Genomic DNA, 24,492 nt, shown 5'->3' with positions numbered 1-24,492 from the left:
GTTTAGGTAAGAATAGTAGTAGTAATGAATGAAAGAGTCAAACATACTTAACTTGGTACCAGCACACTTAACTACGTGCTTATGATTAAAAATAAGTTTTTCAGGAAAGCAATAACTCTAATTAGTTTTTCAGGAAAGCAATAACTCTAAAAATAAGTTTTTCAGGAAAGCAATAACTCTAACAAGCAATCATCAAGTGGTTTAGTCGAGCCATAGTGATTTTCAATCTTGAATATGATCGTTGTGGGCCCTCGACTCTATCCTTTTTAACATTCCCACTGTGTGAAAGGTGAGATGATTTTGTTGCAAGTCCAAGTACTCGTGCAAATGGTCTAGAACTTGCCCCGAATGTGTTTCAGGGCGAAATTTTAAGTTTTGCTTAGCTTGAGAAGTGATTGTAGGCTCTCCTTGGCCCGCTTAAAATTTTCTTTGACCCACCAAAGTTGTTATCCCTAGTCAACCCATTTGAGCCTAAAACCTTTCTCATTTGATAACTATGTTACTAGTCTTTACCCATTTTGTAGTGACTCTCTCTTGGCACCCGAGCTTTCCTTAACACTCTTGAGAAACAGTTGGCTAAAACATAAGTTTGGAGGAGAGACGAGGAGTTTGAAAAAGGTATCAAGGAACAAAAAGAGAAAATAAATGAAGAAAAGGGAAGGCAAGAGAAAGAAAGAAGAACAAAAAGAAAAATGCAAAAAGAAAGTGAATAAGTTGAAACATTGAAGGGATTTCAAAGAATGGTAATGATGCAAAGCATGGAGAAAACAAAGAAGGAGGAAATGAATATCATGACCAAGAAAGAGTGATGCTAAGTCTCTCTAACCCCCCTATTGGAAAGAAAATGCCTCCAAAAAGTGGCATAGCATGAGCCGATAAGAGAAAATGGAGTGCTTAAGGAAAGATGAACCCGTTCTATCCTAGTATATCCAACCTTAGTCCAAAAGACTTCATTACATTCCTAAAATCCCCTACGTGATTTCAAACCGAGTGAGCTTACATTAGTGGTGATTTATATGAGGGGCAAGCCCATGGTACTTAAAGTCGTACTTGCGACATTCTTTTGATAGAGATGAGCTAACCTTTCACAAAACTTTGTATTGAGTTTTACATTCTTAGGTGAGGTGCAAACGGAGAGTAGAAGAGGAGGAGTTTGGGATCCACAATGACCTACATGAAAGAGCGAGCTTCCTTGATGAATTAAGTCAACTCTTGATGCTCAAGTATCACATTGGAACTATTTGTGTTTTAAAAATTCAATCCATTGCCTTGTTAATAATTCATGAGTGTGTGGGTAATTGTTGGTCCCAATTGAGGTATCATTGATGCATTTTTAATTGGGTGGAATAGCTATTAACTTGGGTAGGTGGGAATTACTTTATTTTCTTGAGGATAAGAAAAAGCTTAAGTTTGGGGGAGTTGATGAGTGGGGATTTTGACTACTTATTAGCACCTTTGTACTTTCGTTTTAGTCCGAAAGCATTTAATTGTATTCCCGAAAACTGATAAAATATGCTTAATTGCAAGAGTAACTGGAAAATGAGCCACTAAGATGAAATCCAACTCAAGGAGTGATATGAACTCAAGGACAAAATTAGGCACAAAAGCTCAAAGAGCGGACCGTAGATTGCGAAGGAAAGTTTATCACAGACCAAGTGCAAAGTGCGGTCCATACATGAAATGTGCGGCTGCAGAATTTAAGCAAGATCAGAAGTTCAGAGATTTATCATTCCAAGCTCAAAGGAAGTACGGCAGCAAAAGTCAGCTATGCGGTCGCACTCAGAAATGTGCAGTCCATAGAAGAGCCCAGTGCAGCCGCACTCAGAAATGTGCAGTCCGCAGAAGAACCCTGTGCAGCTGTACCCAGAAAAGTGCGGACCGTAGAATATGAGAGCTGCGGCCGCGGTTCAGAATTGTGCGGCCGCAGATTTAAATCCTGTCAAGACTGAAGCAGAGTGTGGACCGCAAATGGAATTGTCCGAGAAGGGAAATTCTATATAAATAGAATAGTTTCACTTTTTTTAGGTCAACTTACGTACCTTTTAACATCAGCAGTCGTTTACTTTTCTTCTTTTAGTTATTTTTACCATTTTGAGCTTTTTGAATATTATCTTTATCATTTCAATCATTAATATGGGTTTAATTATCATTTCTTCTTCTTCTTCTTCTAATTTAAGCTTGAGTATCTAGATTTTCACTAGGGTTATGACCCAACCCTAGGGTGTGAATTTAATGGGTGTTTGATTTATTGCTTGTTTATGGTTGGGTGTTGATTATCTAGCCTTGTTCTTGCTTTTATTTGAAGATTTAATGGTTGTAAACATTATCTCATGCCTAATTGACTTGGTCTCTACTTGAGAAAGTGAGATTTAGTCTAGAAAAACTTGGCTAGCAAGTAATTGGGTCAATCGAGAGATTGATAAACCCAATTAAAGGGTTAAACCTAGAGATAGTACAACCCGACTTGAGCTTATTATCAACTGCTTTGTTCAATACCCGTTTGTACTTGAGAAAGACAAATTGAGCAAAATCACTCTCTGACCAAGAGGTATTGAGTGGGTACTTGAGTGTTGATAGCTATAATACGTCCCGGCCAAGAAAACAAGCTTTAAGGCTTACAACCCATTAAGAGAACACCTAGGTGAAGGTCATAGCCCAGAGCCTTTTTACCATTTGAAAAACAATTAACTATAATTTGCTAGTTTTAATTCTTAGTTGTCATTCTTAGTTTAAAATAGATTTAAAAATAAACTAACTTTTGCAAAAGTGTAATCCGAGATAATTCAAGCTCATTCACTCGAATGTATACTCCTAAGTCCCATTCATAGCTCCCTGTGGAAAATTGACCCCGACTTCTTGTTGGGTACTATTATTGTTCCGACCGTTTGACAACCTCAACTAGAGGTGTGTCTTGGACGAGATCAGCGATCGCGTAGAACAAATTCCTGGACAAAGAGTTTAAGTTATGATTTACCGATTTGGAGCTCGGGAAGAGGCGATGTTCGAGAGATTTTCAAGGAAAACAACGGGGTAAGACTTCTTAACTCAATATTGGTCAAATTACCCGAATCTATGATTGTTTTTAACATTTAATTGGTGAGTTAAGTTGGAAAATTTATAAAACCCTATGGGTTTAATTTGAAGATTTGAGGGTCGAGTTGATGTCGAAATTTGGTAAAATTATGTTTGGACTCGTGGTTGAATGGTCGTTCATATTTTGTAACTTTTATCGAGTTTCGAGATGTGGGCCCCCACGGGCGATATTTGAGTTAAATTTCTGGTTTTTGTTGAAAAACCTGTATTTTCATATGGAATTAATTCCTATCATTGATATATTTGACTGAATCGGAGTTGTTGAAAAACCTGTATTCCGATCGGAGTTGAAAAATCGAGGGAAAGGCATTCTTATTGACTGATTGAGCTTGGCTTGAGGTAAGTGACTTGTCTAACCCTGTGTGGGAGAAATCCCCTTAGGATTTAAAATTGTTGTGACATTTTGTGATATGTGAGCACCGTGTACGCGAGGTGACGAGTGCGTACACTGGCTAAATTTTGAAATATCGGTTCTTGCTGAGTAGTCTTCTTTTAAATTCTTTAACTGAGTTGCCTTAGCATATGTAGTGATCATGTTTAACCTAGTATGACATGTCTACGTGCCTTAACTCTTACGTGCAATATGTGCAACATGCTTAACAGAATTACTTGCGTTCCTTGATTTGATTTAAATCTTTAACTGTAAGATTTCTTACTGAAAATCCATTGTTCCTCCTACTACTTGCTGCATATTTACTTTTGGAACTACGATGCGGTTCCTCAGGAGATTCCCCTATACTATATATTTACTTTTGGGACTACGAGGCGGTTCCTCGGGAGATCCCCCTGTACTATATATTTACTTTTGGGACTACGAGGCAGTTTCTCGGAAGACCCCCCTATACTGCATATTTACTTTTGAGACTGCGAGGCGGTTCCTCGGGAGACTACATATTTACTTTTGGGGCTACGAGGCGATTCCTCGGGAGATACCCATATATTGCATATTTACTTTTGGGACTACGAGACGGTTCCTCAGGAGATCCCTCTATACTACATATTTAATTTTGGGACTACGAGTCAGTTCCTCGGGAGATCCCCCTGTATTACAGATTTACGTTTGGAACTACGAGGAGGTACCTCGGGAGCGCCTTTGTTGTTTACCTCTAATTGTTGTGTTGTTATCTTTTTGTTATTTTGTTTATTTCTCAGTCACTTCATTACACTATTATAAATTTCTGCCTTATTTATTCTTATTTCTGTTAGGGCCTGACCTGACCTCGTCAGTACTCTATTGATGTTAGGCTTGGCACTTACTGGGTACCGTTGTGGTGTACTCATACTATGCTTCTGCACATCCTTTTGTGTAGATCCAGGTACTTCATATTAGACCAGGTATCCGTGAACTAGATGTACACGGAGACTTCAAGGTACATCTGCCAGCATCCGCAGATTTTAGAGTCCCCTCTATCCTTATTATGTTGTCTTCCTGATTTCTCTTTAAACTCTAATGTATTGAGACACTCAAAATAAATTCTTAGAAGCTTGTGACTTATTTCTACCGGGTTTTGGGAGTTAAAATTATTAGACTGCGGTTTTATATTTATTTCATATGTTGAGAATTTGGCTTTAGTTTTATTTTATGTATTTTCGCAAAAATTGTTAGGCTTACCTAGTCTTAGAGACTAGGTGCCATCACGACATCCTACGGAGGGTGAATTTGGGGTCGTGACAAGAGCCACCACAAAATGAACTAATGTTTTGGTATCATCCCTTTACTAAGAATCAAGCTTTTCCAATAGACTTTAGGGTATTGAGGAAGACTGTCCTTATAGGCTTTCTTAATACTGAATTTAGCATCTGTTGCATAAGTCTGTATTCTATCCATGTCAGGTGCTAGCCATTGTCTAGCCTCAAATATCTTTCTTACCACCCAACTTACTTGTCTTGGTGTTCTTATTTCCTTTAAGTCTTTTGCCTTTAATGTATTGATGTTGAATCCATAAGACCCAAAGTCTATCTTTTTTCTGAGAGATTGCCTATAACAACTTCAATATTGCAGCTCTATTCCACAGGGTGGAATTGAAAATATTCAGTCCACTAGTAGATCTTGGATGACATATTGTCTCCTAGGCAATGGGTGCCCTGTTAGCATTCTCCTTTGTACCATGCCAGAGGAAATTTTTGCAAACAGCTATAATTAGTTTAACTACTTTTTTTGGGAGTAGAAAAATCTGAGTCTAGTAAGTTTGAATCTCAAACAAAACACTTTTTATCAATTGGAGTCTTCCTGCATATGATAAAAACTTAGAAGACCAACATCTGACCCTTGCCAAAATCTTTTCCAACAAAGGCATACACTGGTTGATAGTCAGTTTTGTAGCAGATAGCGGTACTCCTAGGTATTTGAAGGGAAGGCTGCCAAGAGAGAAGTGGAGTTCATCCAGGAGTTGTTGTCTGAATTCAGCCTTGACACCAACAATGTACAAGGAGATCTTCTCCATATTAGCTTTAAGTCCTGATACAGATGAGAAGTGCTCAAAATATATCATCATGAGTTGCACTGAAATTCTGTCTGCTCTACAACACAGGAGCAGGTCATCAACAAAACATATATGAGTGATGTGTTTCTTGGAGCATTTAGGATGATAGTAAAAGTTTGGAATTCTTTGCAGCTGCTTTAGTGCTCTATTTAGGTATTCCATCACAAGCACAAAGAGATATGGTGACATAGGATCCCCTTGCCGTAGACCTTTTTTTGTTGGGAATCTAGTTGTTATATCTCCATTTATCAGCAATGTATAGCTTACTGTGGTTACACACTCCATGATCAGACACACCATCTTGTGAGTAATCCAAAATTCAATTAGTAGTTGCTTAAGGAACCTCCATTCAACCGAGTCATAGGCTTATCTAATGTCAACCTTTATAATGCATCTTGGAGACATTGATATTCTTGTTTATCCTTTCACCATCTCATGTTCAAGTATGACATTGTCTAAAATGTTTCTCCCCTCTATGAAGGCAGATTGAGCTGGACCAACAAGATAATCCACTGCTGTTTTTAATCTCTTAGTCAGAATCCTAGAATAACATGCGATTGGCCTGAATTCTTTAACATATGTTGGATGATCGAACTTAGGGATCAGGGTGACAGTGGTACAATTTATCTCTTTGAGTAGATTGCATGTTTCAAAGAATTGTTGGATAGCTTCAGTCACTTCATGTCACGACCCAAAATCCGCTAAAGGTCGTGATGATGCCTAACATCCGCCGTCAGGCAAGCTAACGGTGATTCACCAATTTAATTACTCATTTTAGTATTTTGAAATCATAATTTTTATTAATTAAGTAGTATGAAATTGGATTTACATGAACTACAATAATGAACAACCCGAAAGAACCCCCAAAACTCGGTGTCACAAGTGCATGAGCAGTTTCTAAGGAGTATAATAATAATACAACATCTGCACTGAATGTAATAATACAGGAATAAATAAATGGTACAATTGAGACTCGGTGGAATGCGATGCGTAGCCTGGAATGCAGATCACGTGAATTCTCCTCAACATGTGTGCCTACGCGCCAAGGTGGTCATCAATGAACCTGTCAGATCCTGCACATTTAGTGTAGAGGTGCAACATGAGTACGTAAATCAATGCGTACCCGGTAAGAATCTATCCTAACCCCGGAGAATTAGTGACGAGGGGTCGACATCGATACTTACTAAAGGTCCAATAAAGCAACATAATAAAACATAAGAAAATATGAGGCAAACGGTAATGATGAGGTAAATCTTTAAGTTACATAATCATTCAATTTCTTCTTTCAAAGCATAATTTCTAAATTTTGTAATCTTTCAAAGGAATATCATGCAAAAAGTCGGGCATCAGTGAAAAGTTTATCTCGTGAACATTCAGACTACTAGCGATATAACATACTATTTCGCCGAGGTCGTTCGGCCCGTTCCAGATAACATGTACACTGTAGAGGGATATGCGGTACAATCCATATATGCATCTATATACTGTTGAGGCATTCAGCCTGCTCCACAATACAAAGGAAGGAAGTTACCGAATTATGAGACACGTATTTACAATATAGCACAGGCGCATAAAATGAATATAATCTTTACCATTCCTCAAATAACTTGCCCAAAATTCAAGGTGTTAAGGCTTGGCCTATTATACATAAGTTTATTTCTAATTCAAATTCAGTTATAACTTTAATTAGTTAAGCCAACAAAATAAATTCAAATAATTCAAATATCACAGGATAAAATCCTAAGTCTACCCGGCTTTTGCTACGTATGGACTCTCGTCACCTAGTGCATACGTAGCACCCACAACTAGTTGCACATAACAATAAATATCACCTAGGGGTAGTTTCCCCCTTACAGAGTTAGACAAGAGACTTACCTCATTTTGAAGTTCCATAACAATCTCCAATGTCTCTCAACACCTCAAACCAATGCCCGTCGGTCCAAAACTAGTCAAACAATATGCAAACCAATCAAAATATACTCTAATACCCATAATTAACCAATTTAAACAATTTTCAACTCCGCTCGAAAAGTCGATAAAATCAATCCTCGTGCCCACGTGCCCGAATTTCAAAACTTTTTGAAGATAAACATTACCCATAACATTACGAACTCAAATATATAATTTATTCTCAATTCCATGTCCAATCTCGTGGCCAAAATCCAAAAAATACCAGATCCTAGGCTTTCCACCAAAACCTCACAATTTTTACTAATTTTCATGTTTAAATCCTTATATAAACAATGTATTAAACTTGTAATAGGTGGGAGTCACTTACCTTGTGTTGCTTGGTGAAAATCTCCCCTTGAAGCTCTCTAAAATCGCTCCAACTAAGTGAAAATGAGAGAAAATGGGCCAAAATCCCGTTCTTAAAAACAACACTGCCCAGCGACCTTTCGCATCTGCGGTCATTTGACCGCTTCCGTGGTTCCGCTTCTGTGGAAGCTTCCTCGCAGATGCGATTTCCCCCAAGGCCAGCATTTGCCGCTTCTGCGGCCATCCAACCGCAGGTGCGCATCTGCTTCTACGAAAAACTTCCGCACCTACGGACTCCCCAGCTCGAGCCCTATTCTGCACCTGCACGCCCATGACCGCACCTGCGGCTCCGCATGTGTGTTACAACACCTGCATCTGCGATCAACCAATCCCAGACCACCTCCACTTCTGCGCTCCTCCGCCCGCAGGTGCGGCAAATTCCTTGCACCTGCGAATCCATCCACCCTCACTCTCTTCCGCTTCTGTTACTCCGGGGATGCTTCTGTGGACTCGCACATGCGGCCCTTTTCACACAGGTGCGATTGCACCAGACACCAGCTGCCTAAGCATTTTCTCCCAAGTCCAAACTCTATCCGTTTTCAATCCGATTCGCACCCGAGGCCCCCTGGGACCCCGTCCAAACATACCAACACATCCCAAAGTACAATATGAATTTAGTCGAAGCCTTAAACCACGTCAAACAATATCAAAATCATGAATCGCGCCTCGAATCAAACTTATAAATTTCCAAATTTTATATCTTGTGCCGAAACGTATCAAATCAAGTCCGATTGACCTCAAAATTTGCACACAAGTCATAAACGACATAACAAAGCTATTTCAAGGCTCGAAATCCTAAACGGACATCGATAACATTAAAATCCACTTCAAGTCAAACTTAAGAATTTCTTAAACTTTAAAAATACTAACCTTCCATAATAAGCACCGAAATGCACCCGGGTGATCCGATACTCAACTCGAACACACACCCAAGTCCGGAATCATCATACGAACCTATTGGAATGTTCAAATCTCGATTCCGAGGTCGTTTACTCAAAAGTCAAACCTTAGTCAATTCTTCCAACTTAAAGCTTCCGAAATTAGAATTTTCTTTCCAAATCAATCCTGAACTTCCCGAAATTCAATTCCGACCACACGTACAATTCATAATACATGAAGTGAAGCTAATCAAGGCCTCAACCCACCGAACGACGTGCTAGATCTCAAAATGACCAGTCAGATCGTTACATTCTCCCCCACTTAAATATACGTTCGTCCTCGAACGTTCTAAGAACTGCTCTGGAGTTGTCCAAAATCACTGTTTAACACCTCGTGCACCTACCCGTGCCACCACATTCTAGTTGAACACATTAGCTCGAGCCAGACTGAAAATCCTCCATATAACCTTAGCTAACAAGCTTTAGAACCAAGTTCCAAATTCTGAATTTCTTTACCAGAGCTGATTCTAACACACGAACATTGTACCAATCACCACGCCCTGTACCACAACATGATCATACACCTATGCAAAATCACACCATGCGCCACATAAGTCGGTTGCCCATAATAACATCCTCCTACTACAATAGCTGCAATTTCACGAATCCGATGCCCGCAATACATCTCATGATGCATATAAATCATGTTCCGACTCTCACAATACTTCCATGACGAAAGAGACGTGTAGAAGCTCATAACCACCAACTGAGTTAATAATTCATGGAGTCTCTCCTCCGGACAAGAACCATTACCTCATTCTGAACTGAATAACAATATTTTCTCTTTAATGTACCTTATTTAAATCTGATTGCACTAATTTTAGATCCAACAATCTCGTCTCACCCAGTACGAGATGCTCAGGCGGTAAATCATCTTATACACTGCCAAAAATCTTATATGATGCCCACAACGCGTCAACAAGCTACAACTCGAATGTGCTACATAAGGAAGGACGAACTCTGGAGAAGGACTACCCAATTAGCATAACAATTAAAACGACCGAATAGATGTTGTGAACCTTTCTTAGAGAATGAGAAACAAATACACAAAATAAGTATAAGGAGCTATGCTCAACATCGCATTGTTGAGGAGGCAACCCGATCCGACATGACATTGTTGCGGCATGCAACCCAATCCACATAACCTGCCCGTGGCGGCGTGCCACCTGATCCGCACATAACACTCACAAAGAAAGCACACATATCAAGCCGTAACGCTTATAATTACGAAATACCTGAATATCGACCATAAGCACGCCAAGTGCATAATACAAATCCTAGGGAGACGGATAGCGCCATACGCTAAGAAACCCAAGCACAACTAAGGTGCAATAAATGACCTGCATCTCAAGAGCCATCCTGCTCACATAACACCACAAGCTACACGGGACCTCAACACGTGTGCAAATAATCAAGCCGTCTCATAACACACATGGCAGAATAGAGATTTACATAGAATAGTTGGCGACGGGAATAACATCCCATGCCCGACTCCTTCTCCATAAGAAATGCTATGGCGCACGAACATCCGACCTGACGTAGAGCACACACTCACATTAGACCCACTAATGGACCTCACACCGATTCAGATCATACCATACTGGGCCAACAACCTTTCAAGGATCCATAATGGCCCTATTCATGACACACACGAGCAGTCGTCCCATCCAGAACAAACTCCCACAGTACATAACCAAAGGAATAGAATGCCTTTCGTGCATAAACTCTTACATTAACGATAGTACCATAATCTTCATACTTGGTTTTAATCTTTAACAATCAAGTGACTGACATGACATACTTATACTGATTTTCCCTTGGGATATTCTCACACGACGTTTCGCACCAGGTAGCAAGGTTTGCATATTTATAGCACCAACCGTTCTAATCTATAAAGCAATTCATAATCCGTAACTCGATACACAGTGCCTCTTCTACAGAACACCATTCTCAAGCGACACTAAGATAACGCCAGCTTACTCTAAACATCTGAATTCACCACTGCTCATCCGATCTCGTGACATTCTTACCAATACTAAACCATAATCTTGATCCTCAACTTCCAATTCCCTTGCCGCTCACTGCACCCGTCACGCTGCTACACGAAAATACAGGAATTTATCATAACCCCTGAATTATCAGTAGAATAAGCACTTCATTGGCTACAAACCCTTCACTTAACTCATTTTAGAAAAACCAATACAACACACAACTGAATTCCCAAACCACAAAAAGCACTAACCTCAAGTCATGACCTAAACCGTCATGACTCTTATGGAATCCATTTATACAACAAGGCCATTTAAATCAAATACCTCCTAAATCAATTAAGTTGTGATGGCTGTCAAGCCCGCACGTACAATCACAAACCACATGTATAACTTCACTCACCGAAGGAACTGATCATTGCCATAATCATGCCGATTCAACCATTACTAACCGACCCAACTTCTTTCAATTTACTCTTGACCTGACTTAGAAATATAATATCTCCATTCACAACATAACAAACACAATTCGCACTCATACCGAGTGACCCGAATCGCTAGACCACATTGTCTCAATAAACATGAATCATATTATACTTCCTTACGCGCACAATAGCATCTTCAACTGGTACACCCATTCCACAAGACCTTCCGCGAATCAGAAGCTACCACTTCCCTTCCTATAATACTGCACCGCATACCCGATGATAACGTAGAACATTCCAAGTCCCATTCATAATCTACTGTGAAAACTCGATCCTTAACCATACAACAAGCCCAAAATACTTAGCCACTGCACTTTAATTCTTGAACCCACTAGAACCGTTGTTGAGAGTCACCCACTCTGACTTGATCCCGAATATAACCAAACTTCAACGCTTTGCTAACACATGAACACACCCTCAAAGGAGAAATCGGTCGAATTCTTTTTCCCTGTACATTACGTCCATAAGAAGCATAAACTCGGAGTCTTCCCTAATCCTGCACCCCAATCGATAAGGCAAAGTATAGAATACATTTATCAATTTTTCTGCTCAAATTACCCATGATGTTTCTTTTTCTTAGACATAAATAATCCACTAACGCATCTATAACCAGAAATCGCACAAGAAGACAATCACGCGATCCACTCGTAGACTGTGGGGCTCCCCCACATAGCTTTAATATATAATCACCAAATGTAGAGATCCCAATGATTCCTACTTCTCAATTACCATAATTCCGTACCATTAACCCGACAAATTTCTTGTAGTTTCTTATTAAACTTTTCATGAACATCCTGAATCATCAGTCACAATCATATATTCGACCTTTTACTGGGTAGCAAGCAGTATTCTTCACAAAAGCTTCATCAATATCACGCAACCACTAACCTGCTCACAGGAGATATCCCACCTGTGGAATTCCTTACCGACATCTTCCAATGACACTGCACTAGGTACAACTACCACGTAATCAGTAAATTCTCCTGAGCCCATGCCCGCCCATTGGCTGTATAAGTTTGTTCCTTCCCCATTGACATCAACTGAAAGTTCAACAATACCTTCCGAACTTAAGTCATATTGCATCTGGAACGAATATCAAATCTTCACACCCCTCTTCATTTCAAGCAAACTCTTTTCTACCATATTCAATCTTTCTTCGTACAATAACCATCATTCCAAATAAAATTCGTTGACCAAATCACCTTCCATCACGACTCCCAAACCATTCTACACTTTCAAAAGGCATACAACTAGCCTACAATAGATTCCATATGCTAATCTGCCACTCTTACTTCGGTTAAACCATCTCCTTTAGCAACTCCTAGACTTCTGTTATTTTGTACTTGACCTGCTAGAAATTCAACCACCGGGAGAAACTTCCCTCCATTTCCTCCCTCATACTTTGCTGCCCAACTGCTGCCTTATACCAAATCCATATCTGTAGCACCTGAACTAATGAATTGCCACCAACTCTAAACCTCCTGGAAGATCATCCTTCTCGAGCCATCAATATTAGAATCTCCAATTCGAACCCGAACTGCTGCACACCGCTATCTCTGGCAACTGCCCCTCATGCACTGTATCACAACACCCTACCCCGAAGGCAAAATCAAGAAGACCATACCATCGGTGAACTTTAATGCGTTCAAAAAAGGACGACAATACCGCTTCAAAATTAAAATTCCACCACGCTCGAAAACGTCAAGTCTTGTTACTTCATCAACCAAAATATGAACACCCATAGTCTGATTGCCTTTCCTTTATTGGAATTAAATGCCGAACCTCTAAATCATGCACTGAAAAATCCTCTCTTCAAGTCATTCACTACCTCAACACATAAACGAGCACCCTACCATTACATCACTACTGCGCGATGTCGGCGTATGAACATCATCGCAATCCTTGCATAGTCTCAAATAATCGGGAATACAATTACTGAGCTGAAATGACAAAAATTCCTTCCGCAGGGCGATGATAATAGCCTGCCCGGACACGCAGGGAAAACCATCCTACACCATGTCTGTGGTACCAATACAACTCCTCAATGTCTAGATGACAACAAGCGCTTCACGTCGCATAAGATTGAGTAGGAGGGAAACAAAGGCACGAGCCTCAATGGAATCAAATCGCACGATGAGGAATCAAGAAGGCAAGTGCTTCTAACAACCTTGTAGCCTCTCAAAGATAAGTACAGACGTCTCCGTACCGATCCACTAGACTCTACTAGACTTGCTCATGACTCGTGAGACCTAAGTAAACCTAACGCTCCGATAACAAGCTGTCACAACCCAAAATCCGCTAAAGGTCGTGATGGCGCCTAACATCCGCTGTCAGGTAAGCCAACGGTGATTCACCAATTTAATTATTCATTTTAGTATTTTGAAATCATAATTTTTATTAATTAAGTAGTATGAAATAGGATTTACAAGAACTACAATAATGAATAACCCGAAAGAATCCCCAAAATCCGGTGTCACAAGTGTATGAGCAGTTTCTAAGGAGTACAATAATAATACAATATTTGTCCTGAATGTAATAAGACATGAATAAATAAATGGTACAATGGAGACTCGGTGGACTGTGATGTGTATCCTGGAATGCAGTTCACGTGAAATCTCCTCAACAGGTGCACCTACGCGCCAAGTTGGTCATCAATGAACCTGTTAAATCCTGCACATTTAGTGCGGAAGTGCAGCATGAGTACTTATATCAACGTGTACCCAGCAAGTATCTAGCCTAACCCCAGAGAATTAGTGATGAGGGTTCAACATCGACAGTTACTAAAGGTCCAATAAAGCAATATAATAAAATATAAGCAAATATGAGGTATACTACAATGATGAGGTAAATCTGTAAGTTACATAATCTTTCAATTTTTTCTTTCAAAGCATAATATTTAAACTTGTATTCTACCTTAACAGCTCTGAAAAATGTCAAGTGTCATTATCAATAAGTAAGGAATACCATGCAAAAAGCTGGACATCAATGAAAAGTTTATCTCGTGAACATTCAGACTACTAGCGATATAACGCACGATTCTGCCAAGGTCATTCGGCCCGATCCAGAATAACGTATACACTATCGAGGGACGTGCGACACGACCCACAGATTCATCTATATACTGCCGAGGCATTCGGCCCGCTCCACAAGAAAAAGAAAGGAAGTTACTGAATTACGAGGTACATGTTTACAATACAGCACAAGGTCATAAAATGAATATAATCTTTACCATTCCTTAAATAACTTGCCCAAAATTCAAGGTGTTAAGGCTTGGCCTATTATACATAAGTTTATTTCTAATTCAAATTCAATTATAACTTTAATTAGTTAAACCAACAGAATGAGTTCAAATAATTCAAATATCATAGGATAAAATCCTAAGTCTACTCGGACATAACATGGTTTAGCTACATACGGACTCTCGTCACCTCGTGCGTACGTAGCATCCACAACTAGTTTCACATAACAATAAATATCACCTAGGGGTAGTTTCCCCCTCATAGAGTTAGACTGGAGACTTACCTCGCTTCGAAGTTCCATAACCAGCTCCAAGGCCTCTCATCACCTCAAATCAATGCTCGTCGGTCCAAAAATATTCAAAAAATATGCAAACCAATCAAAATATACTCTAATACCCATAATTAACCAATTTAAACAATTCCCAACTCCGCTCGAAAAGTCGATAAAATCAACCCTCGGGACCACGTGTCCAGATTCCGAAAATATTCGAAGATAAATGTTACCCATAACATTACTAACTCAACTATATAATTTATTCTCAATTCCATGTTCAATTTAGTGGTCAAAATCCAAAAATACTAGATCCTAGGTTTTCACCAAAACCCCACAATTTCTACTAATTTTCATGTTTAAGTACCTATACAATTCATGTATTTAACTTATAATAAGTGGGAGTCACTTATCTTGTGTTGCTTGGTAAAAATATCCCCTTGAAACTCTCAAAAATTGCCTCAACCAAGTGAAAATGGCAGAAAATAGGCCAAAATCCCATTCTTAAAAACAACACTGCCCAGCGACTTTTCGCATCTACGGTCATATGACCGCTTCTGTGAAAACTTCCTCGCAGATGCGATTTTCCCCAAGGCCAGCATTTTCCGCTTCTGCGGCCATCCAATCGCAGGTGCACATCCGCTTCTGCGAAAAACTTCCGCACCTGTGGACTCCCCAGCTCGAGCATCATTCCGCACCTGCGCGCCCATGACCGCACTTGTGGCTTCGCAGGTGCATTAGAGCACCTGCTTCCGCGATCAACTAGTCCCAGACCACCTCCGCTTCTGCGCTCCTCCACCGGCATCTGCGAACTCGCTGGTACGGCAAATTCCTCGCACCTGCAAATCCATCCACCTTCACTTCTTTCCGCTTGTGCGACCCCATGGCCGCATCTGCGGGCTCGCACCTATGGCCATTTTCACACAGGGGTGATTGTACCAGACACCAGCTGCCTCAACATTTCCTTCCAAGTCCAAACTCGATCCATTTTCAATCCGATTCGCACCCGAGCCCCCCGAACCCCATCCAAACATACCAACATATCCCAAAATACAATACAAACTTAATAGAAGCAAAATCATGAATCGCGCCTCGAATCAAACTTATAAACTTCTAAATTTCCAAATTCTATATCTTACGCTGAAGCGTATCAAATCAAGTCCGATTGACCTCAAATTTTGCAAACAAGTCATAAACGACATAACAAAGCTATTCTAAGGCTCAGAATCCCAAACGGATATTGATAACATTAAAATCCACTTCAAGTCAAACTTAAGAATTTCTTAAACTTTAAAAATACCAATTAGGGTTGCCAAAGGCCCAGTCAATGTGGCTGTATATTCTCTCATCTACATCTCTTTTATTGCTCCAAGAGAATTGACAACCTTGTTTGGTGATTTTCCCTACACCAATATCCTCAATATATTGCTGGAATTCTATAGTTTCCTGTTGGTGTACTGGGGCTCTATTTATCCTATCCCCCACTGATAGAACACTATTGAAGTCTCCTAGAATGATCCATGGGCTACTTAGCTTCGCATGTATAGCTTTAAGTTGATCCCGCAGAGGCTTCCTATCATCAGTGGTTTGCAATCCATAAACAAAGGTTCCATAGCAGCTGAAACTTGTATTTCTATCTTGGATGTAATAATGGAGAAACTAGCTAGAGGATTGAAGCACAATAGTTGTAACATTCACTGACTTCCAACCTATCCAGGTTCTTCCATTTGGTGCTGAGGAATAGTTATCTACAAATTTCCATCCTGCTCCAAGCTTCCTTTGTATCAATGCAGCCTTTGACTTTTTCACTTTGGTTTCAAAGCATCCTACCATATCTATCTTATTGTTAAACAAAAATAATTTAAACTCTTTTTGTTTATAGGGCTTATTCAGCCCCCTTATGTTCCAAGTGCTGAAGATCATGGCGGAGGTGTCTTGTTTGCCTTGAGTCCTTTATCAAACAATTGATCATCCTTTATGCCACATTGGTCTCAGGTTGTGCTCTCTCAAGTAGCCTTAACAGAGCAAACTGATTCCTCCTCGCAATATCCTGCATGTCAATGTGATGGCCATCTTGTTTCTTTGAACCATGATGAACCACAACTTGTTTCCCTCTGTTTGATAGTTGCATTTATATCTGAACATCTTGTGTTTCTTTTGTCGGTTTCTCAACTGAAGGTGTCTCAGGGGGTTTATTTTTTTCAGGGATAGCTGTATCAATTGGCTCTACAACCTTTGTCTTCCATTCCCATTTCTCCTTTTTATTTTTCTTGTTCTACTTCTTTTCTGGCTGCACCTGTTGTGGTTGCTTTCTTTGACAATTATTAGTCGTGTGGCCAAATTGGTTGCATTCTTGGCAGAACATAGGCTTCCACTCATATTCTACATCTTGATTCCAAATATTACCATCTTCCTTAATGACAGGGAGAACATCAGGTAGAGGTTAAGTGACATCGACCTCTATGAGCACTCTAGCATACACAAAGGTTTTCCAATGTAGCTCTCTAGTCTCCCTAGATTTTTCTCAACTCAGAATTATATTGGTAAACCTAGGAACATCACCAATATAGGGACAATACGCATAGATTCGTTTCTTATGTTGAAATCTGGAGTCCAATCTTTCAATACCATGGGTGTGTTATTGAATGTATATTGGCCATTTTGGATAATCATATCCTTATCCTCTATAGATTCAAATTTAAATATAAAATAACCATCGTCATGTAGCAGTACCTGCCGTGTAGTCACTGAATTCCATATTCCATAGACAAACTTGAGCATCTCTTTGAATGGTGGATTACCCCCAATTACATAGCCAATTAGGGTATTTTTTCATTTCTGACATTGGCGCTCCACTTCATTATGGTTCAATTGAACTAGCTTCACTCCATCCTTGATCACCGGTGGGTAGAACTTCAATTTCATTCCTTGTTCCTTCATTCGATTGCCCTTGACCACCTCAGTCATAGATTTAGCTGGTAATCATGCTCAGTAGGTCAATTTGCCCGCTGCAGTTGTCGTTCCTAACTCCGATGGAATTGAGACTTCTAGGGGAATTGTAGTGATTCCCTTCACCGGTGGGTGAGAATCATTCATCGTTGCCTTTTGCATGACTGTAGGTGCACTTCCCATCCCCAACAACCAGCTGATAAGTTACCGAGGACCTAATTGTTGTTCAATTCCAGATTCTGGTGTTACCAATCGACTAGTTGTTCCTTCAATTTGTTTTGTAGAGCTTTACGTCATCGAAGCTTTGTGTTGATGGTTGTTCATGGCTGTTGGCTTACGTTAGCGATCCTGCTTAACGTGCGCCTTCAGAGAGAACTGTTCCATTTCCTCCATAATCATACATAATTATAAAAAATATATTTTCTTAGTTGTTTGAACATGCAATATCTAAATGTTGTAGTAATATTTGTGTATAAAATATCCGTTTGCCCGATTTATCAATATTAATATGAATTTATTATTTTTGTTATTAAAATAATTTTATTGATTATTTAATTTTTTTCCTTACCTTATAAATAATTTGTATATTTTATGTAAGATCTTATTTTGCTGCTTGATTTTTTTATTTTTTAAAGACAATAAATCTTTAATATCTTAAGTAAATGTTAGTTTTATTTTATATTTTAACTTACTCCAAAGTATAAATAGTCATAGGTTATCTCAATTTACATCTTTCTATATTTTTTATTTTTTTCTATTATAGTTTTTAAATTTAATTTTTTACCTCCATATTTCTAGCTAATATAGAAGAAAGTCTTGGAGTAGGTCAATATATAGATATAGATATAGATATAGATATATAGATTAGATTTGTCTAAGATCTATTTAGATTATGTATAAGATTTATTTAACTACTTTATATCTAATTTAAGGCACTTATATGCATTATGGTTAAGCCAAGTGGCAATATTTGAAACTTATTTACCAAAATTATCCAAAATTTGTATATTACCCGCTCTAAATAAGTTTTTCTTATAATTTATATACAATACATTATAAGTGCCTTAAATTAGGGGATTCTTTGCGTGAAAAATGACGTAACTGAAGGGAACGAAATTCAAATTGTTTTTCCGTCTAAATAAGACTCATTCCAGTTATGTGTTACCTATTTTACGCCATAATTAGCGCAAATCTTCTCTTTCTTTGCCATAATTACCTATTTTAAGAAAATAATAATGTATGGTACCGTAGCATATAAAGTAAAAATAAATTTCAAACAAATTTAATACAAAATTTGATATATTTACAATAACATACATACTAAAAACAAATTTCATACAACTAATTATATTGTATACAACTTATTTATAACTTATATACAACTTTCATAAATCATTATTACCCAGTTAAATACAACTACAACATCATACAATTTAAATACAATTTTCATACAATTTTTTTTATAGTATGTCTTTTGTATGTATTTGTATATGATCTATACATATTTTATAGATGGTGTATTCTTCTGCTTTTTCTTTAAATTTCAATATGAAAATCCAACCATAAATCTATTTTTCACCAAATACCTTCAAAATCGAGATTTAAATTCCATAAAATATTCTCAATCGTTTGCAACAACACTCAATCCAAAGAAATAATATTTTTTGAAAATACAAATTCGAATTCAAAGCTTAGAAACTTTTTAATGGTTGTCAATGGTGGAGAGTCAAATACCTTCAAAATTTGTTGATTGCTAATTTCAATTCGAACACCAATTGTGAAACATGAAAGGAAATTTGCTAAGTTAACACTCCATATTAAAACAATTTTGTATTTTGAACATGACACAATTGAAATTTGGTATATATAACATACTCCGAACAATATGAATAATATTATTCGGTGTTTGTTAATCAAAATATCTCTTGATTTAGTCCACTTCTCAGACAGCACTTCTCCATTGCTCACAAGAATTTGTTGGGCCCCTAATATTATTTGATAACTCGTTACACCATGTTCACTGTCGTTTTGATTAGGATTTTGGTTTACCAGAGGATAAAAAGCATAGAAAAACGTCATTTTTTAAAAATTGGAGAAAGAACGGAGAAAGTGAGAAAGAGAGGGAGAGGTGAGAGAGAAAAAGAGACGAAGAGAGAGAAATTCCTAATTTAAAATGATACTCATTTAAACTTAATTTATATATAATTAATAAATTATATATGATTATTTAATTAAGTTAAAACTTAGTTAGAGAGAATAAATAAATTTTATATATAGTATAGATAGGTAAATATTTCAAATAATATATACTAGACAATAATCTGGGCCACTATTATCTTGAGATAGATATGCTCGCATGTCAATCACTCTGGCCCATTATATGGAATGGATTGATGTGAAATGATTGAAAGGATTAGGATTTAGGCCTACCTTGTCTTAAATTGTCCCCTAAAGAGAATAAGCGAAATAAAGCAATTGTTGAGAAAATTATAACTTGAAAAGCCCTACCATTCATTTATGAAAGTTTTTATTCGTTGATATCCCTTATATAAACTTTTGATAAAAGGAAAAATTGTCGATCCCATTTATTGCCTTTCATAAAGTTGTAACAGGAAAATTTGAAAGAATACTTTAATAAAAAATATTAAAAAATTAAATTAAATTGTGATTGGTCTTCTTTGAACATCAGATCATATTGTTTTAATAAGTTTCAATCGTCATGTTATTTGTCACTACGATATAACCAATAATAAAATCTCTAATAAATTAAAGGAACTTATATAGTCACCGAATAGCTTTTTTGTTATGTATTTTTTAAAAATAATATTTCCATGTTTAGTATTATTACATTGCTAATAGAAATTTTTATTAGCATATTACTTTGTTTAATATTTTGTCGTATATTTTATTACTCTTGAAATATTTTTTTATTTTGAAGTTTAGTGTAGCGACCCGACTGGTCGTTTTGAGCTCTAGCACGATGTTCGGCGGTTTGAGGCCTTGAGTAGTTTCACTTCAGGTGTTATGACTTATACGTGTGGTCAGAATTTAATTTTGGGAAGTTCGGAGTTGGTTTGGAAAGAAAATTTTAAATTAGGAAGCTTTTAGTTGGAAGACTTCACCAAACTTTGACTTTTGAGTAAACGACCTAGCGATGAGGATTTGAAAGTTCCAATAGATTCGTATGATGATTTCGGACTTGGGCGTATATTCGGGTCGAGTATCGGATGGACCAGGAGTATTTCGATGCTTATTACGGAAGGTTGGCATTTTTTAAGGTTTAATAATTACCTAAGTTTGAGTTGAAGTAGATCTTGAGGTTATCAATGTCCATTTGGGATTCCGAGTCTCGAAAAAGTTCCGTATGGTGATTTTGGTGTTAAGAGTGTGTCCGAACGTTGATTTGGAGGTCCATATGTCATTTCAGCGTCAATTGGTGAAAGTTGAAATTTTGGATAATTTTGAGAAGTTTGACGGGGAGTGGACATTTTTTATATCAGCATCAGATTCCGATTCCGAAAGTTGGAATAGGTCCGTAATGTCATTTATGACTTGTGTGCAAAATTTGAAGTCAATCGGACTTGATTTGATAGGTTTCGGCGTCTAATATAGAAGTTTGAAGTTCTAAAACTCATGAAGCTTGAATTGGAGTGTGATTCAGGGTTTTAGCGTTGTTTGATGTGATTTGAAGGCTCGACTAAGTTCGTATCATATTTTGGGACGTTTTGGTATATTTGGTTAAGGTCCCGAGGGCCTCAGATGGTTTTCGAATGGTTAACATATTTATTTTAGACTTAGGAAATGCTGAAGCTGGGCAGCAGCTGGTGTGGCCGCTTCTGCGGAGCTTTGGTCGTAGAAGCTACCTCGCAGAAGCAAGGTGAGGTCCACAGAAGCAGATTGGGAAGCCTGGGCATGAAGTCGTAGAAGCGGAAGAGGGCAGCGCACCTGCGTGTACGCAGAAGCGAAGTAATGGCCGCAGGTATAGGATTGTGCGCAGATGCGCTAAGGTGTGTCGCACCTGCGGTTGCACAACAGCAAAGAATTTACGCATGTGCGAGGGCCTGCTAATAATGGTCTTCCGTAGAAGCGAGGAGGTTGTCGCAGAAGAGGAGCCGCAAAAGCGGCTCTTGTGTCCGCAGAAGCGGAAATGACTGGGCAGAGCCCTTTAAGTTCGAGGGTTCGATATTTTCACCCATTTTCAGATTTTGGAGCTCGGTTCGGGCGACTTTTGAGAGGAATTTCATCACACAACTTGGGGTAAGTGTTCTTGACTCCCTTGTAATTATATTTCATGAATTAATCTTCATTTTTGATGTATGATTATCGAATATTCAAGAGAAATCGAAGGAAATTTTCTATAATTTTATAAAACGAATTTTTGAGTTTTGAATACCGATTCCGAGTCGGATTTGAGTGAAATTAGTATGGTTGAACTCGTAATTAGATGAGTTATCGAATTTTGTGAGTTTCTTCGGGTTGCGAGACATGGGCCCCACTGCCAACTTTTCGAGCGGAGTTAGAAATTATTTAAATTGATTAGTTATGGGTATTAAAACACATATTGATTTATTTGCACATTGTTTGCATAACTTTGGATCGACAAGCATCGGTTTAAGGTGCTAGATTGGTGTTGGAGCCGACTATGGAACTTCAGAGCGAGGTAAGTCTCTTGTCTAACCTTGTAAGAGGGAATTTACCCCATAGGTGATTTAAATTATTATCTGCTGTTAATTGTGGGGCTACGTACGCATGAAGTGACGAGAGTCCGTGCGTAGCTACTAATTATGCTTATATCCGCGTAGTTTACGACCCAAATCATGAATTATTTGTAATGTTTGCATCCTTTGTTAATTGAAGTACCTGAATCATATTGAAAATTGTTAGAGGAAATAGTAAAAGACCGAAATTTTACGTACTTGAATTTTTGTTCGAGTTACTAGACCGTTAATAGAAATTTGTACATCATTTCGTGTTAGCCTTGTGATAGCTTCTCATTCCGGAGGTTCATAAAGTGTCCTCCTTTCTTGTGGAGCGGGCCGAACGCCTCGGCACTATAGATGTATCTATGGATCGTGTCGCATGTCCCTCGGCAGTGTACACGTTATTTCGGATCGGGCCGAACGACCTCTGCATAATCGTGCGTTATCGCTAGTAGTTCGAATATTCACAAGATAAACCTTCCACTGAAGCCGTCATTTTACGGTATTTCTTACTTAATTGGTATTGACACTTGGCATTTTTCTATGATATTGATATAGAATACAAGATCGAGAAATCTTATGCTTTAAAGGAAATAATTGGAAGATTATAAACCTTACGGATTTACCCCACTATTATTGTGTATTTCATATCTGCTCACGCTTTTATTATATTGCTCTATTGGACTTTTAGTAAGTGTCGATGTCGACCTCTCGTCACTACTTCTTTGAGGTTAGACTTGATACTAACTGGGTGCGTGTTGATTTATGTACTCATGCTACACATTTTGTATAGGTACATATATATCTAGTGGTCTTGTGTGCGCAGAGGTACGGCTATTGCGGGGACTTACGGTGAGCTGCATTTCATGTTACGAATCTGCAACATATAGAGTCTCCCTCAGAGTTATTTACATTCTCCTATCTAATTTGTATTCCAGACAGATATTGTATTTTATCATATTTCTTAGTTGATGCTCATGCACTTGTGACACCGGGTTTTGGATTTTTTTTTAGGTTATTCATTATTGTGGTTCGTGCTGATATTTTCATTCACTTTGTAAATCCTATTTTATACTGTCTAATTAAGGAAAAAAATTTGATTTCAAAAATACTAAAATGGGTAATCAAGTTGGTAAATCTCTGTTGGCTTGCCTGACGGCGACGTTAAGCGTCATCATGATCCATAGTAGATTTTGGTTCGTGACAATATGGTATTAGAGTGTTAGGTTCACTTAGGTCTCACGAGTCATGAGCAAGTCTAGTAGAGTCTTGCGGATCGGTACAGAGACGTCTGTACTTATCTTCGAGAGGCTACAGGGCTTTTAGGAGCACTTTCCTTCTTGATTTCCTCATCGTGCAGTTTGATTCCATTGAGACTTATGCCTTTATTTCCTCTCTACTGATTCTTATACGATGTTGAGCGCTTGTATCAATTGGGCACCGAAGAGTTGTAGTGGTACTACGGAGGAGGTGAAGGATGCTTTTCACTACGTGTTCGAGCAAGCTATTATCGTTGCCTTGCGGAAGGTTGTTCTGTTGTATCCGCTCAGTATCTATATTTTCTATAGTTTTGAGGTTATGCACAAATTGTTATGATGTTCATGCATTATTATCGCACGATGTTGGTGTAATGGTAGGGTGCTTGTTTGTGTGTCAACGCAGTGAATGACTCGAAATGAGATCTTTCTCAATGCATGATTCAGAGGCTCAATATTTAATTTTAGCAAAGGAAAAGCAATCGGACTACGAATGTTCAGGTTGGGTTGATGGAGTAACAAGATTGGGTATTTTCGAGTGTGGCGGAATTTTTATCTGTGATGTGGTGTCGTTGTTCTTGTTTGAATGTATTAAGGTTCGCCGGTGCTATAGTCTTCTTGATATTTCTGTCGTCGAGGCAGGGTGTTGTGAAATGGTGCCTGAGGGGCGGTTGTCAGAGATAGTGGTGTACAACGGTTCAGAATTGATTTGGAATTTATAATGTTGATGGCTTGAGAGAGATGATATTCGAAGAGATTTAGAGCTGGTAGCAA

Source organism: Nicotiana tomentosiformis, chromosome 2 (genome assembly GCF_000390325.3).
Source record: "Nicotiana tomentosiformis chromosome 2, ASM39032v3, whole genome shotgun sequence".
Classification (NCBI taxonomy): Eukaryota; Viridiplantae; Streptophyta; class Magnoliopsida; order Solanales; family Solanaceae; genus Nicotiana; species Nicotiana tomentosiformis.
Note: the sequence above shows the minus strand (reverse complement) of the source record.